We start from the raw sequence: 13616 nt of genomic DNA on the forward strand, positions 1-13616 counted from the left end.
TGACTCTTCCAGTCCATTGATATGTTAATCCCAGGACAGGACCTTCCTGACTCTTCCAGTCCATTGATATGTTAATCCCAGGACAGGACCTTCCTGACTCTTCCAGTCCATTGATATGTTAATCCCAGGACAGAAATGCTTTCAGCCATTTCTTGGTTAATTTTAAACCTTTAATTCTTTCCCTGCAGTTTGAAAATATCATACACTGATCCAACCCTCCCCCCTAAAACCCTCACACTAAACCCACAATACAGGACTGGGCAGATAATGGGGATTGTTACTGAGGTTGTGTTTGGGGATTTTTACTGACTTCAGTCTGGATTGTAAACTCTCTCCCCTTACCTCACTTCAAAGCCTCTCAGGATTGTTGTGCACTTGCAGCTTTTTCAGTGTCTAGCCCCTTTCAACTTTTAATAGATTTTTTTGAACACAAATAACTGTAAAGTTTCTCCAACAAGCTGTTTCGTCCTCACTCTTTCACTGTCTCTCTCTGTCTCTCTCAGGACAGGGCAGACACTGGGGATTGTTACTGTGAGAAACGTAGCCCACTTGATAATAATTTACACCAAGTCAAACTCTGAAGAAGTAAGTTTATTTAACGGTCTTGCAAGATCGGGTGTCCTACAAGCAGGCACACCGATCAACATATTCAGTTCATGTTTATACAATACAAATCCATTTGTCCACGCCTTTATTTTACATTATTGGTTATAACGTATTATGACACTAACCTATCCTATGGTTGCTACAGTCTCCTCCTCTGTTTACTTCTCCCCCTACTCTAACTTTCTAGCCCCTAACTCTTGTTTTTGTTTTACCTTATTTGGCTCTCCATTATGTGTTTTAACTTGCAGCTGTCAGCCTTTATCTTAGTGGGGCAGTTTCTTATTCACTACATCCGTTGTTCTAACTCTTGCTGTTTCTCTGTTATCTGCCTAAGCACAATTTTTAAGTGATGTACTGTCTTAAGGTCTCCACTTACATACCCTTATCAGTTCTCTTTTTCAGTAATTTCATTATGTTGTGCACAAATGACTTCTTGGTAACTTTCCACAAGCTGTAGAAACAACATTTCAATATTTCTTATTCTCACATTACTGAGGTTCTGTTGGCCATTTTTACTGACATCAGTGTGGATTGTAAAATCTGTGTGTGTGTGTGTGCTCCTGTGTTTGTCCCTGTGTGTGTTTGTCCCTGTGTGTGTTTGTCCCTGTGTGTTTGTGTCTCTGTGTGTCTCTGTGAGTCCCTGTGTGTGTGAGTCCGTGTGTGTTTGTGTCTCTGTGTGTCTGAGTGTGTCTGTCCCTGTGTGTCTGTGTGTTTGTGTCTGTGTGTGTGTGTGTCTCCGTGTGTTTGTGTCTCTGTGTGTCTCTGTGTGTTTGTGTGTCTGTGTGTCTCTGTGTCTCTGTGTCTGAGTGTCTCTGTGTCTGAGTGTGTGTGTCCCTGTGTGTCTGTGTTTGTGTCTGAGTGTGTGTGTCCCTGTGTGTCTGTGTGTGTGTGTGTGTCTGTGTGTGTGTGTCCCTGTGTGTGTGTCTCTCTGTGTGTTTGTGTCTCTGTGTGTCTGTGTGTCTCTGTGTGTTTGTGTCTCTGTGTGTCTGTGTCTCTGTGTGTCTCTGTGTGTCTCTGTGTGTTTGTGTCTCTGTGTGTCTGTGTGTGTCTGTGTGTGTTTGTGTGTGTCTGTGTGTGTCTGAGTGGCTGAGTGTCTCTGTGTCTGAGTGTGTGTGTCCCTGTGTGTCTGTGTTTGTGGCTGTGTGTGTTTGTCCCTGTGTGTCTCTGTGTCTGAGTTGTGTGTCCGTGTGTGTGTCCCTGTGTGTGTGTGTGTCTGTGTGTTTGTGTCTGTGTGTGTGTGTGTCTGTCTGTGTGTGTCTGTCTGTGTGTGTGTGTCCCTGTGTGTGTGTGTGTCTGTGTGTGTGTCCCTGTGAGTGTGTGTGTCTGTCTGTGTGTTTGTGTGTGTGTGTGTGTCCCTGTGTGTTTGTGTCTGTGTGTGTGTCCCTGTGAGTCTCTGTGTCTGAGTGTGTGTGTCACTGTGTGTCTGTGTCTTTGTGTCTGTGTGTGTGTGTCCCTGTGTGTGTGTGTGTGTCTGTGTGTTTGTGTCTCTGTGTGTCTGTGTGTCTCTGTGTGTTTGTGCGTCTGTGTGTCTCTGTGTGTCTGTGTGTCTCTGTGTCTGAGTGTCTCTGTGTCTGAGTGTGTGTGTCCCTGTGTGTCTGTGTTTGTGTCTGAGTGTGTGTGTCCCTGTGTGTCTGTGTGTGTGTGTGTGTCTGTGTGTGTGTGTCCCTGTGTGTGTGTCTCTCTGTGTGTTTGTGTCTCTGTGTGTCTGTGTGTCTCTGTGTGTTTGTGTCTCTGTGTGTCTGTGTCTCTGTGTGTCTCTGTGTGTCTCTGTGTGTTTGTGTCTCTGTGTGTCTGTGTGTGTCTGTGTGTGTTTGTGTGTGTCTGTGTGTGTCTGAGTGGCTGAGTGTCTCTGTGTCTGAGTGTGTGTGTCCCTGTGTGTCTGTGTTTGTGGCTGTGTGTGTTTGTCCCTGTGTGTCTCTGTGTCTGAGTTGTGTGTCCGTGTGTGTGTGTGTGTCTGTGTGTTTGTGTCTGTGTGTGTGTGTGTCTGCCTGTGTGTGTGTGTCCCTGTGTGTGTGTGTGTCTGTGTGTCCCTGTGAGTGTGTGTGTCTGTCTGTGTGTTTGTGTGTGTGTGTGTGTCCCTGTGTGTTTGTGTCTGTGTGTGTGTCCCTGTGAGTCTCTGTGTCTGAGTGTGTGTGTCCCTGTGTGTCTGTGTCTTTGTGTCTGTGTGTGTGTGTCCCTGTGTGTGTGTGTGTGTCTGTGTGTTTGTGGCTGTGTGTGTGTGTGTCCCTGTGTGTGTGTGTGTCCCTGTGTGTTTGTGACTCTGTGTGTCTCTGTGTCTGAGTGTGTGTGTCCCTGTGTGTCTGTGTGTTTGTGTCCCTGTGTGTGTGTGTGTGTGTCTGTGTGTGTGTGGCCCTGTGTGTCTGTGTGTGTTTGTGTGTGTGAGAGAGTCTCAGAGTCACCTTTCTCCATCTCTATCTCTCCTTCTATCTTTGTTTCTCCCTCTTTCTCTCCCTCTCTCTCAGTTCGCCTCTCTCATAGAAACATAGAAAACTGGAGCAGGAGTAGGCCATTCGGCCCTTCGGACCTACTCCGCCATTCAAAAAAGGTCATGGCCGATGATCTAATACAGTACCCTGTTCCCGCTTTCTCCCTATATCCTTTGATCCCTTTGACATTAAGAAATATATCTATCACCTTGAATAAATTTAATGAATTGGTCTCCACTGCCTTCTGTGGTAGAGAATTCCATAGGGTCACCATCCTCTTCCCCATCTCTCTTTCTCCCCTCCTCCCATCTCTCTCTCTATCATCCTCTCCCTCCATCTCACTTTCTCCCCTCTATCTCTCTCTCCCCAGGGAGAACTTGCAAACTCCACAGAGGCAGTCCCCAGAACTGAACCCAGCTGTGAAGCTAACCACTGCGCCACCCTTAGAAAGTTAAGAAGCGCAATTTAAAAGCAGCGCCTGACTTGAACCTTGGACCCTCAGATTAAAAGTCAAATGTTCAACCGACTGAGCTATCCGGGCTCGTGAAGTCTAATGTTGCAGACTGTGATGTTTTAGTTACAGAGACTGTATTTGCACATGTGCCACTGCAGTGCCACCTAGTGGTAGCAATGTCAGCAAATGAAGCCAACAAATAAACTGTACACACATATATAAGGCACAGACTGGATACACTCAGACCAGACACAAACAGGTTGGACACAAATAGACAGGACACACACCGACTGGACGCAGACAGAATTGACACTATCAGATTGAACAGACACAAACAAGAAACACGCACACAGTACACTCACAGACTGGACACACTCAGACTCGCCACAAACATACTGGACAAACACACAGAATGGAATCAGACAGAACGGAAACTAACTGATTGGATACAAACAAACTTGACACACAGGTACAGTACACTCACATACAGGGCACACACAGACTGTACACTGTCAGATTGGACACACATGGACAGGACATGCTCAGGCTGGACACTTTCAGACCAGTTTGGTACAGACTGGAAATATATAGACTTGACACACAAATACTGGTCGCATTACTGGACACACACAGACTGGACGCACACAGACTGGATTTCTTTCTTTTGGGCCTCCTTATCTCGAGAGACAATGGATACGCGCCTGGAGGTGGTCAGTGGTTTGTGAAGCAGCGCCTGGAGTGGCTATAAAGGCCAATTCTGGAGTAACAGGCTCTTCCACAGGTGCTGCAGAGAAATTTGTTTGTTGGGGCTGTTGCACAGTTGGCTCTCCCCTTGCGCCTCTGTCTTTTTTCCTGCCAACTACTAAGTCTCTTCGACTCGCCACAATTTAGCCCTGTCTTTATGGCTGCCCGCCAGCTCTGGCGAATGCTGGCAACTGACTCCCACGACTTGTGATCAATGTCACACGATTTCATGTCGCGTTTGCAGACGTCTTTATAACGGAGACATGGACGGCCGGTGGGTCTGATACCAGTGGCGAGCTCGCTGTACAATGTGTCTTTGGGGATCCTGCCATCTTCCATGCGGCTCACATGGCCAAGCCATCTCAAGCGCCGCTGACTCAGTAGTGTGTATAAGCTGGGGATGTTGGCCGCTTCAAGGACTTCTGTGTTGGAGATATAGTCCTGCCACCTGATGCCAAGTATTCTCCGAAGGCAGCGAAGATGGAATGAATTGAGACGTCGCTCTTGGCTGGCATACGTTGTCCAGGCCTCGCTGCCGTAGAGCAAGGTGCTGAGGACACAGGCCTGATACACTCGGACTTTTGTGTTCCGTGTCAGTGCGCCATTTTCCCACACTCTCTTGGCCAGTCTGGACATAGCAGTGGAAGCCTTACCCATGCGCTTGTTGATTTCTGCATCTAGAGACAGGTTACTGGTGATAGTTGAGCCTAGGTAGGTGAACTCTTGAACCACTTCCAGAGCGTGGTCGCCAATATTGATGGATGGAGCATTTCTGACATCCTGCCCCATGATGTTCGTTTTCTTGAGGCTGATGGTTAGGCCAAATTCATTGCAGGCAGACGCAAACCTGTCGATGAGACTCTGCAGGCATTCTTCAGTGTGAGATGTTAAAGCAGCATCGTCAGCAAAGAGGAGTTCTCTGATGAGGACTTTCCGTACTTTGGACTTCGCTCTTAGACGGGCAAGGTTGAACAACCTGCCCCCTGATCTTGTGTGGAGGAAAATTCCTTCTTCAGAGGATTTGAACGCATGTGAAAGCAGCAGGGAGAAGAAAATCCCAAATGGTGTAGGTGCGAGAACACAGCCCTGTTTCACACCACTCAGGATAGGAAAGGGCTCTGATGAGGAGCCACCATGTTGAATTGTGCCTTTCATATTGTCATGGAATGAGGTGATGATACTTAGTAGCTTTGGTGGACATCCGATCTTTTCTAGTAGTCTGAAGAGACCACGTCTGCTGACGAGGTCAAAGGCTTTGGTGAGATCAATGAAAGCAATGTAGAGGGGCATCTGTTGTTCACGGCATTTCTCCTGTATCTGACGAAGGGAGAACAGCATGTCAATAGTCGATCTCTCTGCACGAAAGCCACACTGTGCCTCAGGGTAGACGCGCTCGGCCAGCTTCTGGAGCCTGTTCAGAGCGACTCGAGCAAAGACTTTCCCCACTATGCTGAGCAGGGAGATTCCACGGTAGTTGTTACAGTCACCGCGGTCACCTTTGTTTTTATAGAGGGTGATGATGTTGGCATCGCGCATGTCCTGGGGTACTGCTCGCAGATTAGACACACAGAGACTGGACTCACACAGAATGTACACACGCGGCTTCGACACACACAGACTGGAAAAGAAATAAAGAACACACAGTCTTTGCACACACGGACTGGACACACACAGGCTGGAATCACAATGACAGAGCACAAACAAATAGAAACACACAGACTTGACACACACAGCCTCGACACAAACAGTCTGGAAACCCACGGATTGGATACACAAAGACTGAACATACACAGACTCGGCAAACACAGACTGAACGCAGAGACTGGAAAAAGACAGACTGATCAATGGAAAGCTAAACAACAAATGACTGAACACACAAGGGCTGGATACACACACGGGATACAAACAGACTGGACAAATACAGACTGAACATACTTTGAACAGACATGTTCAGACTGGAAACATGAAGACTGAACACACATACTGAACACACAGACAGTACACACACAGACTGAACATAAAAGGAAGACAGGAAGCACAAGAAGTGGACACGTACAGACTCGGCACACAGACAGAACATACACAGACTGAACATACACAGACTGAGAACACACAGAAGGGATACACACTTATGGAACATTTGCTGACAGCACAAACACATAATTGACATACAGAGATGCTGCTCACACCGACCAAACACACACTAACAGGACACACACTGACTGGACAGGTACAGACAGGAAACAAACAGACAGGCCAGATACAGACGGGACACACACTGGTGAAGCAGATAGATTAAGGGTGGCACAGTGGTGCAGTGGTTAGTACCACAGCCTCACAGCTCCAATGACCTGGGTTCGATTCTGGGTACTGCCTGTGTGGAGTTTGCAAGTTCTCCCTGTGACCGCGTGGGTTTCTGCCGGGTGCTCCAGTTTCCTCCCACAGCCAAAGACTTGCAGGTTGATAGGTAAATTGGCCATTGTAAATTGTTCCTAGTGTAGGTAGGTGGGAGGAGAATTGAGGGAAGGTGGGGATGTGGTAGGGAATATGGGATTAATGTAGGATTAGTATAAATGGGTGGTTGTTGGTCAGCACAGACTCGGTGGGCCCAAAGGCCTGTTTCAGTGCTGTATTTCTTTAAAAAAAACACTTAACAGGATAAACATAATGACATGATACACACAGACTCGACACGACCAGGCTGCAAACAAAGTGACTAGGCAAACGCAGACTGGAAACTGACTAACTGAACATAGGCAAACTGGACATACATAGACTGAAGACACAGACTGGGCACTAACAGATTATACACAAATAAACTGTACACACAGATATAGGGCATAAACAAACTGGATACAGGTAGACAGGACACACACAGATTGCACAGGCTGACAACACACATACTGGACACAGACACAGAATGGACTCACACAAAATTGACACTATCAGATTGGACAAACAAGAAACAGACAGACTGGACACACTCAGACTCATCACAAGCATACTGGACAACAGACAGAATGGTTAGTAACTGATTGCATACAAACAAACTGGACGCACACTCTCAGACCAGTTTAGTACAGACTGGAAATATACAGACTTGACACACAAACACTGGTCGCATTACTGGACAAACACAGACTGGATACTCGCAGACTGGATACGCAGAGAATGGACACAAACGACCTTGACACACCCAGCCTGGAAAAGAAATAAAGATACACAGATGGGTTGGAAACACAATGACGGAGCACAAACAAATAGAAACGCACAGCTTTGACACAAACAGTCTGAAAACCCACAGATTGGTTACACATGGACTGAATGCTAAGGGACTGTAAAAAGACAGACTCAGCATTGGCAGACTAAACACATAAGGACGGGATACAAACAGACTGAACACACACAGGTACATGATGCACATAGACTGAATACACTTAGAACAGACATGCTCAGACTAGAAACACACAGACTGAACATAAAGGAAGACTGGAAGCACAAGAAGTGAACACGCACAGACTGAGAACACACAGAAGGGATACACACTTATGGAACATTTGCTGACAGCACAAACACATAATTGACATACAGAGATGCTGCTCACACCGACCAAACACACACTAACAGGACACACACTGACTGGACAGGTACAGACAGGAAACAAACAGACAGGCCAGATACAGACGGGACACACACAGACGATGCAGATAGATGTGGGATACACAGTGACTGGACAGTGTAGATTATCCCGTGTGCCCTGGTGTCCATTGTATTCAGTATTTCAAGTGCAGCAATGTTTTCTACATCTTCACTTTAAGAGGAAGTTACCTTTAATGTAAAAAGCAGGCAGTGTGAACCATGTTATTGGGAAGACATGCTGCTGGCGCCACCTACTGTTTACAGACCAGTTTGTCAGCGGGTCCGGAGGGACATGAAGTTCAAACCTCTGGATAAGGGCGGGTAAAATGTACCCAACGTGGCCCTCATCCTGATGACCACCTTCGTGTGCAGCTGGATCAAGCTGTGTGTAGATCTCCAGTACGCAAACTCCAAGTGTCACTACCTGCTGAGGTTCTATCTGTCCCCGGTGTTGCGAAGGATGGGCCTGGTCACACATTGCCGTGGAACGCTCCATCCAGTTGGACCGTGCCGTACCACCTATCCTTCGTGGAGCAGTTTCTGTGGGAAAACACCTTTGACCACCGATCCATCAGGCAGTGGTCTGCACGGAATGTCCTCAAGGCCCTACGGGAAAAGGAGACGGTGGGTCCTGTCGGATGGTTCCCCGAGCAGTCCGCCAAAGTCATTTGGCAGAATGCCTCATCACCAGAACTTTCAAACAAGCACCAAGATGTAGCTTGGCTGGTGGTGAGTAGAGCCCTCCCCGTCAGATCCTTCCTGCACGCCTGAAGTCTCACCCCCTCTGCACAGTGCCCCCGCGGTGTCTGTGGTGGGGAAGAGACGGTTGCCCACTTCCTTCTGGAATGTGTCTTTGCAAAGCAGGTGTGGAAAGAGATGCAGTGGTTTTTGCCGAGGTTCATCCCAAGCAGCTCTGTAACACAGGAGTCTGTGCTCTGCGGGCTGTTCCCAGGGACGCACACCGAGACAAACATCAACTGCTGCTGGAGGACTATCAATTCAGTGAAAGATGCTCTTTGATCTGCCCGAAACTTGCTGGTCTTCCAGCGCAAAGAGTTGTCCACGACCGAATGTTGCAGACTGGCACATTCCAAGGTCCAGAGGCTCTGACACAAATTTTCAAATCCTCTCAGGCCACAGGAGAGGTGCCAGAGGACTGGAGGACAGGGAATGTGGTACCATTATTCACGAAGGGTAGCAGGGTTAAACCAGGTAATTACAGGCCAATGAGTCTAACATCAGTGGTTGGGAAACTATTGGAATAAATTCTGAGGGACAGGATTAATCACCACTTGGAGAGACAGGGATTAATCAAGGATAGTCAGCATGGCTTTGTCAGGGGGAGATCATGTCTATCAAATTTGATTGAATTTTTCGAAGAGGTGACTCGGTGTGCACATGAGGGTAAAGCAGTTGATGTAGTCTACATGGACTTCAGTAAGGCCTTTGATGAGATGCCACATGGGAGATTGGTTAAGAAGGTAAGAGCCCATGGGATCCAGGGCAATTTGGCAAATTGGATGCAAAATTGGCTTCGTGACGTGAGGCAGAGGGTGATGGTCGAGGGTTGTTTTTGTGAGTGGAAGCCTGTGACCAGTGGTGTACCGCAGGGATCGGTGCTGGGACCCTTGATGTTTGAAGTGTAGATTAATGATTTAGATGTGAATATCGGAGGTATGATCAGTAAGTTTGCAGATGACACAAAAATTAGTGGTGTTGTAAATAATGAGGAGAAATGCCTGAGATTACAGGACGATGTAGATGAGTTGGTAACATGGTCAGTGTAGTGGCAAATGGAATTTAATCCTGAGAAGTGTGAGGTGATGTATTTTGGGAGCAATTCAAGAGAATATCCAATGGATGGCAGGACCCTAGGAAGTACAGAATGTCAGGGGGACCTTGGTGTACTTCTCCCAGACACACACACACTGGACACCGACAGGCTGGACACACACAGAGCAGCTCTACACAGTTTGAACAGGCACCCTCGGAACACAGTGAGAATAAACACACGGACTTGATTCACACAGACTGCACATAAAAAGACAGGACATTCACAGAGAGATACACAGAATCTCGACATACAAAGTCTGGACACAGTGCAGACTGAAATCACTCAGACTGAAAAAATAAATTGTTAAGATACACTTAGGCAGGATGCACTGAGAATGGACACACGTAGGCTGGACAAACACAGAGTGGGCACAGAAACTGGACATACACAGACTGGACACACACAGATTAAATACACACAGACGGGACACACACAGAGTGGACACACACAGAGTGGACACAGAAACTGGACATACACAGACTGGACACACACAGATTAAATACACACAGACGGGACACACACACAGTGGACATACACAGACTGGATACATACCCAGACTGTAAACAAAGAGACTGGAAATAGACAGAGACAGAACATACACAGAATAGACAGACAAAGATCATACAAACATAGACTGCACACACACACACACACACAGACTGGATACACACAGACAAGGCCGACACAGACTGGAAATGCTTCGACCAGTCTAGTACAGACTGGAAATATAAAGACTTGACACACAAATACTGATCGCATTTCTGGACACACACAGACTGGACACACACAGACTGGATACTCGCAGATTAGACACACAAAGACTGGACTCACACAGGCTCAACACACACAGCCTGGAAAATAAATAAAGAATACACAGACTTTACACACACAACCTCGACACAGTCTGGAAACCCACGGATTGGATGCACATGGACTGAACATACATAGACTGGGCAAACACAGAGTGAACACAAAGAGACTGGAAAAAGACAGTGTAGATAATCCCGTGTGCCCTGGTGTCCATTGTATTCAGTATTTTCAATGCAGCAATGTTTTCTACATCTTCACTTTAAGAGGAAGTTACCTTTAATGTAAAAAGCAGGCAGTGTGAACCATGTTATTGGGAAGACATGCTGCTGGCGCCACCTACTGTTTACAGACCAGTTTGTCAGGGTATAAAAGACCAGCACTGGGGCACAGTCTCTTCATCAAATATCATGCTGATGAGGTTACCAGGACAATATTCTGTCTTATGCACTTTGATGTGAATGGACTGGGGATCCGAGGTTGAATTTCACACCCACAGACTTGGCAAAGTAAAGCAAAACCAATTCGCATTGAAAGGGAGGATGTATTAACTGTTTTAGCGGGCTTAAAAGTGGATAAATCCCTAGCTCCAGATGAGATGTATCTCAGGCTGCGATGTGAGGCAAGGGAGGAGATTGCAGGAGCTCTGACACAAATTTTCAAATCCTCTCTGGCCACAGGACAGGTGCCAGAAGACTGTGTGTTTGTGTGTTTCCAGTCTGAACATGTCTGTTCGAAGTGTGTTCAGTCTATGTGCGTCATGTATCTGTGTGTGTCCAGTCTGTTTGTATCCCGTGTGTGTATCCAGTCCTTATGTCTTCAGTCAGTTTTGGTTTAGTCTGCCAACGATCAGTCTGTCTTTTTCTAGTCTCTTTGCATTCAGTCTGTGTTTCCCAGTCTGTGTGTATTCAGTCCATGTGTCTCCAATCTGTGGTTTTCCAGACTGTTTGTGTCAAAGCTGTGCGTGTAATGTCTGTGTGTGTCCAGAATGTGTGTAAAGACTGTGTGTTCTTTATTATTTTTCCAGGCTGTGTGTGTCGAGGCCGTTTGAGTTCATTCTGTGTGTGTCCAGTCTGTGTGTGTCCAGTCTGTGTGTGTCCAGTCTGTGTGTGTCCAGTCTGTGTTTGTCCAGTCTGTGTTTGTCCAGTCTGTGTTTGTCCAGTCTGTGTGTGTCCAGTAATGCGACCAGTATTTGTGTGTCAAGTCTGTATATTTCCAGTCTGTACTAGACTGGTCTGTTTGTTTACTTGTTTGTTTGTATCTAATCAGTTAGTGTCCATTCTGTGTGTTTGTCCAGTGTGTTTTTGACGAGACTGAGTGTGTCCGGTCTGTGAGTGTACTGTATGTGTGTTTCTTGTTTGTGTCTGTCCAATCACATCGTGTCAATTTTGTGTGAGTCCATTCTTGATTTGTCCAGTTTGTGTGTTCTCAGCCTGTGCCTGAGCAGTCTGTTTGTTTCCAGTTGGTGTGTGTTCTCTCTATATGTGTCCAACCTGTTTGTGTCCAGTCTGAGTGTATCCAGTCTGTGTGTTCAGTATGTGTGTTCAGTCTATGTGTGTCTAGTTTGACTATGTTCATTTTTAAAAATATTCTTTCATGGGATGTGGGCTTCGCTGGCCAGGCCAGCATTTATTGCCCATCCCTAATTGCCCTCGAGAAGGTGGTGGTGAGCTGCCTTCTTGAACTGCTGCAGTCCATTGGGGGGGGGGGGGGGGTAGGTACACCCACAGTGCTGTTAGGAAGGGAGTTCCAGGATTTTGACCCAGCGATAGTGAAGGAACGGTGATATAGTTCCAAGTCTGGATGGTGTGTGACTTGGAGGGGAACTTGCAGGTGGTGGTGTTCCCATGTATGTGCTGCCCTTGTCCTTCTAGTTGGTAGAGGTCGCGGGTTTGGAAGGTGCTGTCTAAGGAGCCTTGGTGCATTGCTGCAGTGCATCTTGTAGATGGTACACACTGCTGCTGCTGTTCGTCGGTGGTGGAGGGAGTGAATGTTTGTAGATGGGGTGCTAATCAAGCGGGCTGCTTTGTCCTGGATGGTGTCGAGTTTCTTGAGTGTTGTTGGAGCTGCACCCATCCAGACAAGTGGAGAGTATTCCATCACACTCCTGACTTGTGCCTTGTCGATGGTGGACAGGCTCTGGGGAGTCAGGAGGTGAGTTACTCGTCTCAGGATTCCTAGTCTCTGACCTGCTCTTATAGCCACAGTATTTATACGGCTACTCCAGTTCAGTTTCTGTTCAATGGTAGCCCCTAGGATGTTGATAGTGGGCGATTCAGCGATGGTAATGCCGTTGAATGTCATGGGGAGATGGTTAGATTCTCTCTTGTTGGAGATGGTCATTGCCTGGCAGTTGTGTGGTGCGAATGTTACTTGCCTCTTATCAGCCCAAGCCTGGATATTGTCCAGGTCTTGCAGCATTTCTACACAGACTGCTTCAGTATCTGAGGAGTCACGAATGGTGCTGAACATTGTGCAATCATCAGCGAACATCCCCACTTCTGACCTTATGATTGAAGGAAGGTCATTGATGAAGCAGCTGAAGATGGTTGGGCCTAGGACACTACCCTGAGGAACTCCTGCAGTGATGTCCTGGAGCTCAGATGATTGACCTCCAACAACCACAACCATTTTCCTTTGTGCTAGGTATGACTCCAGCCAGCGGAGGGTTTTCCTCCTGATTCCCATTGACCTCAGTTTTGCTAGGGCTGCTTGATGCCATACTTGGTCGAATGCTGCCTTGATGTCAAGCGCAGTCACTCTCACCTTACCTCTTGAGTTCAGCTCTTTTGTCCATGTTTGAACCAAGGCTGTTATGAGGTCAGGAGCTGAGTGGCCCTGGCGGAACCCAAACTGAGCGTCACTGAGCAGGTTGTTGCTAAGCAAGTGCCGCTTGATGGCACTGTTGATGACACCTTCCATCACTTTACTGATGATTGAGAGGAGGCTAATGGGGCGGTAATTGGCCGGGTTGGATTTGTCCTGCTTTTTGTGTACAGGACATATCTGGGCAATTTTCCACATTGCAGGGTAGATGCCAGTGTTGTAGATGTACTGGAACAGCTTGGCTAGGGGCGCAGCAAGTTCTGGAGCACAGATCTTCAGT

General features: G+C 47.2%; 1 pseudogene; it reads left to right on the forward strand.

Annotated features, from left to right (window-relative positions):
* The window catches only part of LOC137345197 (uncharacterized), a 43371-nt pseudogene that overhangs the window by 13571 nt on the left and 16184 nt on the right, over positions 1-13616 (forward strand).

This window comes from Heterodontus francisci, chromosome 28 (genome assembly GCF_036365525.1).
Source record: "Heterodontus francisci isolate sHetFra1 chromosome 28, sHetFra1.hap1, whole genome shotgun sequence".
Lineage (NCBI taxonomy): Eukaryota > Metazoa > Chordata > Chondrichthyes > Heterodontiformes > Heterodontidae > Heterodontus > Heterodontus francisci.